The 13,509-nt window shown below is 44.4% G+C and overlaps 1 protein-coding gene across 2 annotated transcripts in view; it reads left to right on the forward strand.

Moving 5' to 3' along the window:
• The first annotated feature begins 3,049 nt into the window (after positions 1-3,049).
• The window catches only part of Scaf11 (SR-related CTD associated factor 11), a 51,236-nt gene continuing 40,776 nt past the window's right edge, over positions 3,050-13,509 (forward strand). For both annotated transcript variants that reach the window (XM_028869303.2, XM_028869304.2), the window contains exon 1: positions 3,050-3,132. The gene's annotated coding sequence lies outside the window, so the exon portion shown is untranslated. The remainder of the gene's footprint in view (positions 3,133-13,509) is intronic.

Below are 13,509 nucleotides of genomic sequence, written 5' to 3' on the forward strand. Positions count from 1 at the left end.
GAGTTACAGACAGTTATGAGCTGTCATGTAGGTGCTGGGAACTGAACTCAGGTCCTCTGGAAGAGCAGTCTGTTTATAAAAGACAAATTAGAGCAATTATTTCTGGTAAAACTGTCAAGATCTATCCATTACCATCCTTCATTTTCAAAGATGCCAGTATGGGTTTTTGTTATGCTGTGGAAAGTGAGTTGCCTGGAAAGTGCAATACAACAATTGTGCATTTTGATGAAGGTATTTTTATGTGCACCATTTTGTAGTTTTTTAGTACATTTCTTTTTTAGGAGCTGCAGATATGGCTCAGGCCAATTATTAGCATTGCTCTTCCCGAGGACCTGGGTTTGAGTCCCAGCACCCACACAGTGGCTCATAACCATCAGCAACTCTAGCCACAGGGTATCTGACACCCTCTCTTGGCCTCCATGGGCACTACAAGAATGTGGTGTGTAGACATACACGCAGGCACAACACCCAGACACAAACTTATTGTGTTTGTGTATGTATACATATCTGTGTGTGAGTGGAGGTACGTGTCCCACAGTGCACATGTGGGTGCCATTGGGAACAGACTGGTTAACATGCCAGTGTCTGAGGGCTCTCCTGTGGCCCTCATCTCACTGTGGGAGCACTGGGACTGCCAACCCCTGCCATGGTGTCCGGCTTTCCATGGGTTCTGGGGATTCAGGTTCTCACTCTTGTGTGGTAAGTGCTCTGCTTAGGGAGCCATCTCCTCAGCCTTCATTTCTTACGGTTACAATTAAATCTAAAATATTAACAAGTATGCCAAACTACATCTACTTTATTCGTCCACCTTACAGTTCATCCGTTATTTAAAACTCTGACCCTCTTTATTATAAATGTAAAAAACAATACATATTTATCATGTAAACACAGTAAAGGGAATATCATATATAGAATGGGACATGGTCTCTCTCCTGGGGAGCAAGAGGCTGCCTCTTACAGTGTATTTCGTGGACAGGAAGGAGGTGGATGGGGAGAAGGTGGGCAAAGGATACAGTTTTAGTTAGGGAGGAGGAATTGTTTTTTTGTTTTTGGTGCTGTTATACAACACGGTGGTTATAGGATGGATTTTAAATGTTCTTAGGACATATGCACAACAATGGAGTACAAGCAGGAGAGCAGGGGTTTGAGGGTAGTAGAATTGCTTGCATAGTGAGAGTCTGCTGTAAAAAAAAACTCATAAATATAAGATACACACAAGAGAATAGTGCATTGCACATCTTCACCAGGAGCTAATCTACCGCTTAGATTCTCTAGAGTGAATTCCGGAACGGCCTGCCCACAGGAAAGCTAAACTGCATCTGTTGGATGGTGAACAGTGCCTTTGATTTGATTTCATCACATAACCTTTTCAACAGACTTTCAGGTTCTCCTCATCACCAGCCTTCTCTTCATTACAGGGGCAAGGTGCTCCAGGAAGGTTTTGTTTTATCAGAATAAAGTATTCTAACACCCCTAGAGAGCATTGCTCCCTCAAATACTGCCATACAGCAACAGCATCAAATCCCCAGCCCTCCTGTGAAGACAAGGCATTGCAAAGCGGCAGACTTCTTCGGGGAGGGACCAGGTTGCCATCCATGCATTCCCGAAGCGGTTCTTTACCCAGTCCCTGGTAGGTGCTCGGCTCTGTCAAGAGCCTGGAGAGACACCATTCCTAGGCACTGAGCAGCCAAGCAGCACAGGATGACGGTGCCAGGGAAGCGACAAGATCAGAGAGAGCAGGGGGACGTGGCAGCCAGCAGCAGTCCGGGAGAACGCAGGCTCGAAGAGGGGCGGGCCACCCCACTCCGCCCGGGGGTGGCCTGGAGAGAGAGAGAGAGAGAGAGAGAGAGACAGAGAGAGAGAGAGAGAGAGAGAGAGAGAGAGAGAGAGAGAGAGAGAGAGAGAGACAGAGAGAGAGAGAGACAGAGAGAGAGAGAGAGAGAGAGAGAGAGAGAGAGAGAGAGAGAGAGAGAGCAGCGCGCGTGGACAGCAGGAGCCAACGGGGACAGGCCAGAGCGTGGGGCAGGGGTTGGGGGGGGGTGAAAGCACCAGCGACGGACGAAAAGGCTGTAAAAAACAAAACAAACAAAACCTGCGAGGTCAAACAAAAGATCCGAGAAGCGCCGGGCAGGGCAGGACGTCGCCCAGGGACTGAAAGCCACCACCCTAGAGCGGAGGCGCTCAAAGCCAAGCCATGCTCGCCCAGCCTCGGTGACGCCAGCTAGGGACGTGGGAGGGAGGATGCCCCGGGCTGGCGGGCCGCCGCCGCCGCCGCCGCCACCACCGCGCACGTGCTCGGCAGGTGCGCCCGGCAGCTGGCCGAATGCTGCCTCCGCGCCAACAACAACGCGTGAGCGCGCGCGCGCGCGCGCACCACTCTCCCCGGGCTCTACGACCGCCGCCAGGACCGCCGTGGGCTCAAAAAAACATCTTTATTGTCCCCACGACCGGACCCCGCCAGGAGAGAGAGAGAGACAGAGAGACAGAGACAGAGCGCGGCCGAGAAGGCGGCTCCCCGGGCGGCGCATGCGCCCGGCGCTCCGCGCGGCCCGGAGGGGCGGGGCGAGGCGAGCATTTCCCAGAAGCCTCGGCCACTCGCCGCGCGGCCCGAAGAGCCTCCCGCTCTCTTCGGGCCGCGCGGCGCGCCCCGCCCACCACGCCGGGCCGCCGCCGCCTTCCCAGACACCGGCGCCCCCTGGAGGTCCGGGCGAGCGCTGCGGCGCCCGCGAGCAAAGCCAGCGTGCGGCGAGGTCCGGCGGCCGCCCGCGTCGTCACCACCGCGCGCCGACCTGTGGCGGCGCGGCTGAGCCCGGCGGGCGGAGGGAGGGAGGGAGACTGGCGGGCGGGGGGTGGGGGGGAAGGCCGCCCGACACGGCGGGGGAGGGGAGCGGCGGTGGCGCAAGCCGCGCGGAGCAGCGCTGCCCGGGTCCACGGCTGCGTGGCTGCGTGCTCCCGACCGACCGAGAGAGCGAGCGGGTCGGCCGAGCCCGCGGGGGCCCCCGCGCGCTTCCCGAGCGGCCGGAGGAGGAGTCCATGGTGCGGAACTTGGCGGCGGACTGACGTGGGAGGGGGGAAAGACCTGGCCTCCTGCGCTGGCGCGGCCGCCGGAGCGACGCCTGGACCTCGCCTGAGGTAAACACGGGCCGGCCCGGGGAAGAAGCTCGGCGGCGGCGGCGGCGGGGCGCAGGCGGTGCGGGCGCGGGGCGGCGGGAGGCCGGGCAAAGTTTGGGGCTCGCGCGCGCGGCGCGGCTCGGCGCGGGCGGCGTCTTGCGCTGCGAGCAAAGTTGGAGCCGCGGCCCCGGGCAGCGCGGGCGGCCGCGCGGGGGTTGGAGGTCCCGGGTCTGCACCGGGGCCTAGGCGCGGGGCCGGCGCGGGCCGGCGGGGCGGCGGAGGCAGGAAGGGGCTCCAGGCCAGGGCCGCAGCCGCTCCCCCACCCCCAGTGGAAACGTGTCGGCCGGGCTTCCGGGCGCTCCCAGGCTGGCCGCTTTCCCCCGGAGTTCGCGTCGATCGCCGAGCCTCCCAGCCCGCTAGTGAAACCAAACTTCACTGCGCCGTGACCTCTCCCTCTCCGGCGCCTGGATGAGGAAGAGCCGGCCCGGCCTTGCCCTCAGCTGCCGCCTTCCCCACCCCCGCCTCATTTTATTTTATTTTATTTTTATTTTAAAACCTGCTGCCTGGGCTGCGGACCGCCTTAACCGGCCGAGAGATCGAAAGTGAAGTGATCACCCAGCCCGCTTCAGACTTAGGGATTTTGTTGCCGTTTCAGAGGTGGCTTTAGAGATAACATGTTCGTCCTGCCGCCCGCACGTATCTTGAAAAATGGATTTAAAAGACACCTGGTTGTGGTTGATGAAAACATTGCCAGATTGAAAATGGCAAGTTAAAATGCCCAGGGTATCAACATGTATAATAAATACCGTGTTACATTAGTATATAGTTAGCCCTCTTCATGTGTGATATAGTAAACAACGCATAATGTAAGTTTTACACACTAGTTGTACTATGTAAGAATGCCATCTTGTAATGCCCGATCACAGCTTTTTTTTCATTGATTTTAGATTACATTTGGATAACCGTCCTTATATTAGCAGTGTACTACGATATGTAGGCAAACCTGATGAAGTTTTTAGGGTGCCTTGACTAATACTAAATTTCCCCCACTTGGGGCAGTTTTCTCTGGATTTTGGGAAAAGCATATTAATACATGTATTTTCTCATTTTCAAGGAAAAGATACACATGAATGACTGACTATATGCCACATCAGCAGAACATTGAAGGCAGTAGATTCTTGGCCTTTGTATTTTACCGGTGGTAATTTTAGTCAGATGTTAATGTGTAATCCTGTCTCTCCAGACCATGCCTATTCTTTCCTGCTTTGGCACTTGGCTTAACCATTTTACTGTTTTGCTGTTATTTAAAACCTGAAGGAAAAAGTTGGTAGGCCTTTTGTTATTGTTTCACCTAACTAGGAGAAGCAAAATTTTGAAAATATCTCAGTATTTGTTGTATATTAGCTCGTTAAAGACAATTTGAACTAATTTGCCTTTTGTTTATGCAGTCAAGTTTTCAAAGATAGCAGTCCTTTTTTTTTTTTTTTTTGGTCTGTTTGTTTTTTTGTTTTGGTTTGGTTTTTTCAAGGCAGGGTTTCTCTGTATAGTTTTGGTGCCTGTCCTGGATCTCACTCTGTAGACCAGGCTGGCTTTGAACTCACAGAGATCCGCCTGGCTCTGCCTCCCAAGTGCTGGGATTAAAGGTGTGCACCCCGCCCCCGCCCCGCAGATTAGCAGTTCTTAAATGTAGCTCCACTTTAGCCATAGTTTTTTTGTTTTGTTTGTGGGTGCTTGTAAATAAGTAAGCAACCATTCAGTTTCACTATAGTGGACTTTGCCTTTCAACTTGAAGTACATTTTAAGTTTTCATTTGAGTAAAACTTGAATGCTGCCCTTCTGTAAATATACTCATGCTGAAAAGACGTTCTTCAATATGGCAAAGGAGAAAAATACAAAAGAAGAAAATGTCAAATTATTATGTTACTTAAAAATGTGTTATAGAGAAAATTTTAAGAATGTTCTTCCCGGAATTCCTTCCTGTGGTTATTGGGTCTCCTATCAGGTACTCAGTTTCCCCCCTCATCCTTGGAGCACTAATCGGTTCACAGGCAGTTTTCATGAACCTTGTTCTGTTAACCAGGGAAATGAGGTAAAGCACACCTAATGTGCTCCTGCTGATTCAGCATAATACCTTTAGTAACGAAGTACAGTGGTGACCACCCATCAGCCTGGTGTACTGTACTTTTTGGGTATTTAGAGCAAGAGAGCTGTAAAAGCACAATTCTAGGGGGTAATGTGTGTTAAAGTTATAAAACCATGTATACTGTACACCCCAGCATCTGCTCCCGTCTGTCAGTAATGTAAGTTGCATCTTGCCTTACCTTGCCTACTGAAAATCAGATAAAGGTTTATCTATAGCCCATGCTGGCCTTGAACTCCTGATCTTCCTGCCTCTGCCTCCCAGGTGCTGAAATTACAGTTTTACTAGCTTTAAAACCTAGATTATTTAAAAAAAAAAGCATTTACTTCATTGTTTGTTTATGTATATCCATGGAAGCCAGAAGAAGTTGTGGGATCTCCTGGAGCTAAAGTCAGTTGTGAACCACTAGATGTGGGTATGGGAACAGAATTCTGGTCCCCTGGAAGAACAGCAACTTAACTACTGAGCCATCTTTCTAGCCCCCAAACCCAAATTCTTAATATTCTCTTTCTGGCCTTGAACTTTATTTGGAATCTGAACAGAGGTGAATGTAGTAAGCCCTAGAGCTGAGAGTTAAAATAGCCATGAAGTTGTTCTCTGGTGTCAGGATGTGTGTTGTGTTGTGCCTCTCCCCCAACACTATAGTAATAAATAAAAAATAAATCCAGTATCATCTGAATTTTATTCCTAAGAATTACCTTTGGATTGTGTCTTTTTTTTTTTTTTTAAGTTATGGCACAATAAAATTTCAGTATAAGAATTTAAAAGCACCATCATCTCTTGGAAAATAATTTCCTAAAATGACAACAGCACCACTTAGGTTTGTTAGCCCACAGTCTTTAGTACTCAGCAGCCAGATGAGCCTTTTGTATTAGATTGTGTTAGGTAGCTTCTCGAATGGCTTTCCTTCTTAGTTCTCACTGTGGCCTTTACATAACTCTGAAGTTCCTCGAGTCTCTTGTCTGACTTCGTCTGGTTACCTTTTCTCCAACCACGTCTCCAGTGCTGCTGAGGTGTTCTGACTCCTCCAAATGAAACAGCATGCCCTTCTCCATGGTTCCCATTCTATCTTATGTCATTCCCCCGTGGCGTTTTATCTCTTTCTCACATGCTGTTAATTGACTAACAAGACTTGTGTTTTTTTCAGTCTAATGCAACTTCCACAAGAACAGACTTTGTCTTAATCTTTTTCGTATTGCATGTGTGTGCACATGTGCACACACAGCTCATGAATGGAGTTCAGAGGACAACTTGGGTTCTCTCTTATCTTGGACCTTAAGGTTCAAACTCAGATCACCAGGCTTTACATCAAGTGCCTTCACCTGCTGAGTCATCTCACTGGCCAGGGGTTGTCATTTTGTTACTGTTGTACTCCTAAAAATTTGAACAGTGCCTAGCATTATAGTAGGTAAATGATATTTAGTGGATTCCTACGCTTTCTGTTGTAGCTGTTAAAGCTAGTAATATGATTTTTAAAGGTTAGTAAGTCCCATTTGAATAATTTGTCAAGTTATTTACATTTGTGCATGTAAACCATGTTCAGATGAAGAGTCCATGTTTTTGTTATTTTTTTTTTATGTGTGCCCACATATATTTGTCTCTTGAGTGTCTGTTCACGTGGGTGCCTGCATAGCCCAGAACTCCGGTTACAGGTGCTTGTGAGCCACTTAACGTAGGTGCTGGGATCCGAACTCTGGTCCTCATTATTGAACAACAACTGTTTTTTGCTGCTGAAGCTATCTTTCTAGCCCAGGAGTCCTTTTAAAAGTGGCAGTTTGTGACCTTGAATCTGTCATTTGTCAATATAGAAACCCTTGAGTATTTAGCTAAAAGCAAAGTGTTGTAACTGTCTTTTTATTTAAAAATAAAATGTTCCTTTAGAAGCTGTGTTGGCTGTATTTTTGGTAGTTCAGTAGAATAGGTAGAACTGGCGTGCTGGTGATATGTCCTGAAAGGAAGGAGAGGCAGCAGTAGTGGAAGTGAGAAGATAAATCTGGAGGCTTTTAGCAGTAGTCTGGGGAAATGAAAAAACCTGAGTAGATATTTGAAACAGTAGATATGGGTGAAATCGCCCAGGGGAGGGAATATAACTTGGAAGAAAAGAGAGATGCCCTAGGATGGAAACACAGTGGCCTTAACAAGTTTGCTGGAAGGATGTGATCTCCCAAAAACACTGAAGGTCAGAGAAGCAGGAGACATTGTGTTGTGACAGAAGCCACAGAGAGTATCTCAAGGGGGAGTGTAGTCAGTAGGGTCAAATGTGCATGGGAGTTGGATAAGAATCACATTTTTTGTTGGAAATAACAGTACAAAACTCAATGGCTTATTGAGCAAGTAGGACTTTAAGTTTATTTTCAAATTGGTGTTTGTGTATTTTGCTTGACTAACAGTATTGAAATCAGTTTAAGAAATTATTTACCCACAATATAGAAGACATCTAGTGTTAATCAAATAATTACTGTTAGCCAATCTGCTGCAGATATTTTACCTTTTAGTTGTAGATATTATATAAATTCCATTCAGTAGCTTTCTAATATTAGATGTATTAGTCTATTTTACTTTTGAGTTTCTAGAAAGATTAAATGTATTGGAGTATCTGCTTCATATCTATACGTATATCATCTACTGTTGGCTTATAGATAGTCATTATTATCAGTTGTCCTTCCCACCTGTAGATCATTGCTGTCCAGTAGACATTTCTGTGATGTAAATACCATGTGTCTCCATTGCCTACTGTAGTAGCTGGTAGCAACAAGAAATCTGGCCAGTGTAATTGGTAAGGTAACCATGGCAGTTAGAGATTAGAGGTCATCAAGAATAGGGTTGGTGATTTAGTTCCATGGTAGAGCACTTGCTTAACAGGTATAAGGGTTTTATCTCTATTGCCAGAAGAAAAAATAAGTGAAAATGTGCACTCTGAAGCAGTGGTTCTCAAACTTTCTAATGCTACAACCCTTTAATACAGTTCCTCATGTTGTGGTGACCCCCAACATAAAACTGTAATTTTGCTACTGTTACGAATTGTAATGAAAATATCTGATAGGCAGGATATCTGATATTCGACCCTGTGAAAGGGTTGTTCTACCTCCCAAAGGGGTCATGACCCCCAGTTTGAGAAACATTGTTCAAAAGTACTACTTTGATTACATAAGACTTTTAGATGCTGTAAGTTTTGTAGGTTACTTAAAAATTGAAAACTTTTGGGGTTGGAGAGATGGCTCAGTGGTTAATAGCACTGACTGTTCTTCAGAGGACCCGGGTTCAATTCTCAGCACCTACGTGGCAGCTCAAAACTGTCTGTAACTCCAGTTCTGGGGGACCTTCACACCAATGCACACAAAATAAAGTTAAGTAAATTAAAATGCAAACTTTCAGAAGAGTTGTAAGTCTAGTTTAAGCATTTTTCCCCCCTCTGAACCACTTGAGAGTCAGTTGCAGATGCATTTTATTAATCATTCAAATGAATACAAGAACAAGGACTTTCTGTTCTGTTGTTGTTGTTGTTGTTGTTATTATTGTTTGGAGACAGAGTCTTGCTATGTAGCTCTGGCTATACTGGAACTCACTGTATAGACCAGGCTGGCCTCCAATTTACAGAGATCCCTCTGCCTCTGCCTCCTGAGTGCTGGGATTAAAAGGCATCCAGTTCTGTTATGTAATTATAGTGTAAACATACAGGTCAAATAATTAATCTTGATATATTGCTGCCATCCAACCTCAGACTGCATTCAGTTTTGCCAGTTTCCTTATTTATTTTGTAACAAAAGAATTGTGTTCAGCATTCTGGTTTGCATTTCATTCTAATGTCTCTTTAGAGTTTCTTTTTCCTTTGATTTTTCCAGACAGGGTTTCTGTGTGTAGTTCCTGCTATCCTGGAACTCACTCACTCTGTAGACCAGGCTGGCTTCCAACTCACAGAGATCCACCTGCCTGTACCTCCCAAATGCTGGGATTAAAAGTGTGCACCACCACTGCCTGGCTCTCTTTAGACTCTTAACCTAGAAAGATCTTCAACTCTTTTTAGTAACTAATAGATACTTTGTAGGAAGGGGTTCTGAGTCTAAAGGCTGTTTGTTATCAGACTTTGACTGCAGTTGTCCAGATTTGGTCAGTAAAATTCCTTCAGTGCAGTTCCTGTCGGCCTTTCTTTACAGTTGCTGTATGTTGAGGGGTCACAGGTGGGTGTGAGTGAGCTTGGAAGGGAAGGTGGGATCTTGCATACCAGGAACTGGCTCCATACTTGTTTTTTTTTTCCTTCCAACAGCGAGGTTGGACTTTATTGTCGTTTATCTAGAAAGTGCTTTGTTGTATATGTTCTGAACTTTCAGCTGTGAGCAAACAAAATGTAAGGACTGACAATATAGGAAAGGGTGTTTGTATGTGCAGCTTTGTTCTTTGTTTTTGTGTTCTGTTTCTCTTAACTCCCATGTCAGGAGAGGGTACAGTATCTTAATCTACATTATCCTTGTATTCTCATGTATTGTAGGAGAAAATAATTAAAAGAAAAAAGTAATCAAGACAACATGTTTTGAAAATTCCCAGAGCAATGACATTTACAAGTCATGTGTGGTATTTTATTGTCGCACTGTTACATATGGCTGATAGTCTGTAAGATGTCTCTATAAAGCTTGTGTTCTAGTGGAGTATAAATGTTAATAACTTCATGAAAAATTTTAAGCTATCATTCACTTGAACCCTTATTGTGAAAGAACTTTTCATGTAGGGCGACTTCAGTGCAATGCACTATATTTCTATAGGAACAGTTACTTAGATATAACATAAGTAATATGAATGAGATACATGAAACAGTAGTTGTCTTTATTGCTTCAAAACTAATAACAGAGGGCAGGAACTTCAGATAGCTTGCTTTTTCAGAGGACTTGGGTTTACTCCCCAGCACCCACATGGTGGCTCACAACCAGCTCTAACTCCAGTTCCAGGGGTGCTGCCTTTTGGTCTTTGTGGGTACCAGGCACATGAGTAATACACAGACACAGAATGCCCATACACATTAAAAAAAAAAAATCTTAAAACTGCCACAGAAGTAATAAAATTAAAGCATTGGGAAGCCAATGTAATTAAGTTTTAAAAATAAGTTTTAAAATGCATTTCATATTAACATACTACTTCAGCTTTCTTAATTATTGTTTGTGTGGCATGTTTTCCCCTATTTTATGGAAAAAGATGCTTATGCTTTCTATGTCTTTGCACATAAAGTGAGTTTCTTAGGGAGGTAGGTTTCAATTCTGTTTCTGTCTCTGCTTGTGTCTGTTGCTGCCCCCCCCCCCTGTGTGTGTGTGTGTGTGTGTGTGTGTGTGTGTGTGTGTGTGTGTGTGTGTGAGTGAGTGAGTGAGTGTGTGAGAGTGAGTGTGAGAGTGATGGTTGTATATATGCTGCAGTTGCATATAGAGGTTAGAAGACAATCTCAGATTTGGTTCTCGCCTGTTCCCTTGTTTAGACAGATGGGCGAGTGGGGAGATGAGAAAGAAACACAGTGCTGACATCTTCGGTGGATGTGGCTAGGAAAGAAGACACAGGGAACCTGTTGAGCTAAAGTATATCTTGAGAGGGAGTAGTTCCTCTTTAGGATGATAGAATGTTTTTAAAGTTAATTAGTATATTCCCTTTTATTTTATGTATTATTGGGCTTGGAAATTTTTTTGTTTTTTAAGGTTGCATACAGAATGTGAAGTTTTATTGTAGTGTGTTGTCTTTCCACTCGTTCCTCTTCCTCACTACCTCCCCATTTATCTTTCCTTCCGATGGTTTCCTTCTTGTTCTCGTTTTCTCATTTCATCTATTCCAGTACCTTATTTTCTGCTTCCTTGAGATCTCTTCTTTCCATCTCTTGATTCTCTTTCTAGTTTGATGACACCACACGCACGCACACTCAAATTTATGTTCCATATATGGGAGAAAACATGCTATTTGTCTAAGACTAATTTATATCACTTAATGTAATGATTTTCAGTTGCATCCATTTTCCTTCAAATGTCATTTCATTTTTCTTACTGACTGGCTCCGTAACATTCCACTGTGTATATGTACTCTATTTCTTCAGTCGTCTTGTTGATGGACATCAGTGCTTGTCCCGTCTTCACTCATGAGACTAGTGGAGCTGTAACATGGATCAGGAAGTGCTTCTTTGCATGTTGACTAGGAGTTCTTTGGGTGTGTACTTGAGGGTGGTATTAATGGGGTAGGGAGTAGTGGTAGCTCTGATCTTTTCAATAATTTTTTTTGGGTGGGTGGTTTTATTTTTGATGGTTCTCCATATAGAGGTCCACATGTAGCATCAATAAATAAGAGTTTCGCTTTTTCTAAACCTTGGCTAGTGTTTGTTGCCCTTGTTTCCTGAATGACATTTTCTTGATTGTCAAGAATTGCAAATACTTTTTCTCAAGCATTTGTTGGTCACTTGTTCTTTTTTTTTTTTTTTTTTTTTTCCAGAACTGTCTATTTAGGTCAGTAGTTCCTTAGATAATTTGATTTGGTGTTTAAACTTTGTAGTTCTTTTTTTTTTTTTTTGGTTTTTCGAGACAGGGTTTCTCTGCGTAGCTTTGCGCCTTTCCTGGAGCTCACTTGGTAGCCCAGGCTGGCCTCGAACTCACAGAGATCCGCCTGACTCTGCCTCCCAAGTGCTGGGATTAAAGGCGTGCGCCACCACCGCCCGGCTAAACTTTGTAGTTCTTAATGTATCCTGGATATAATCCACCATGTAGTTGGCATGGATCCCCTCCCCACATTCTGGAGGTGCTTTCATTTCAGGGATTGTTTCCTTTGCTGTGCAGACACTTCCTATTTTCGTGTGATCCTGTTTATCACATTTTGGGATTTTACCAGGTACTTTGGAGGTCCTTTCAGAACAGTCCTTGTCTTGAACAGGCCTATGTCTTGAAGGGTTTTGCCTGTGTTTTCTTCTAGCACAGTGATTCTCAGCCTGTGGGTTGTGACCCCCTTGGCATTGTCAAATGACCCTTTCACAGGGGTCACATATCAGATATCCTGCATATCAGATATTTACATTACAGTTCATAACAGTAGCAAAATTACCATTGTGAAGTAGCTACAAAAGTAATTTCATGGTTGGAGGTCACCACAGCATGAAGAACTGTATTAAAGGGTTGCAGCATTAGGAAGGTTGAGAACCACTTCTCTAGCACTTTGAAATCTCACATTAAGATCTGCTTTGATTCTTTGATCCATTTGAGATGATTTGTGCAGGATAAAAGATGGATCTAATTTCTTTTATATTTGGAAGTCTAGTTTTTTTCAGTTTCACTTGTTGAAAAGGGTATCTTTTCTACACAGCAGGGCCCCAATCTCAAAACAAATAAAAAAGAAAGAATGATACTTTGGTGGGGGTGGATTTCTGAGCTTTAAGGGGCTGTTGTTTAGGGCTTGCTTTGATACACCTTTAAGGAACTTGAATTAATATGTGGGTTATCACTTTGATATAGATTTGTAGAGTGTTGTCTGAATTATCCCTTCATTTAGAATATTTTGTTTTAGGAATGAATCCATTGAGCTTTCACTATCCTCTCTTGTTCCCTTTGCTATTAATGTATTTTATTGATATACTTTATGTTAAATAAGCCATGTCAGTTTTTACTGAAGGCTATCAAAGTCATAACACAGCAGAAAGACTGACCAGTTAGAGATTTCATTTGAGAAACCACTTCACAATTTGTAAGATTGATAGTAAGATTATATTTGGTAGAGAATCTCAATATTTCTTGATTTCTAAAAACTTTATGATCTATGTTGGTCTTTTCAAAAAATCATTTTTTTTTTCCTAAGACAGGTTTACCCAGGTTGGTCTTGAACTTGCTATGTAACTGAGGATGACCTGGAACTTAGATCTTCCTGCCTTCACCTCCCAAGTGCTAAGATTACAGGCATGTACTACTGTGCTTGGTTTATGTTGTTCTGGGAATGGAACCCAGGGCTTCATGCATGCTAGGCAAGCACGCTACTGACAGAGCTGTATCCTTAGTCCAGTATATGTTCTTTAACTATTTATTCATCCTGTTAATTTATAAATCCTTGAGCCAGGACTAGGGGAGAGACTTAATGCATGCCAGACCACATTAGACCCACAGCACGCCTCCCAAATCAGAACATAAGACAACCCCATTACCATCCTTCCCTCCTTCTCCAGTCTTCATTGGCCTTGAACTGGTGCCCTCCCAGTTCAGCCCCCAGTGCTGGGATTATAGACATGTTCACCAAACTTGGCTTCTTTAAATTAAAACTTT

This window comes from Peromyscus leucopus, chromosome 20, assembly GCF_004664715.2.
Source record: "Peromyscus leucopus breed LL Stock chromosome 20, UCI_PerLeu_2.1, whole genome shotgun sequence".
Lineage (NCBI taxonomy): Eukaryota > Metazoa > Chordata > Mammalia > Rodentia > Cricetidae > Peromyscus > Peromyscus leucopus.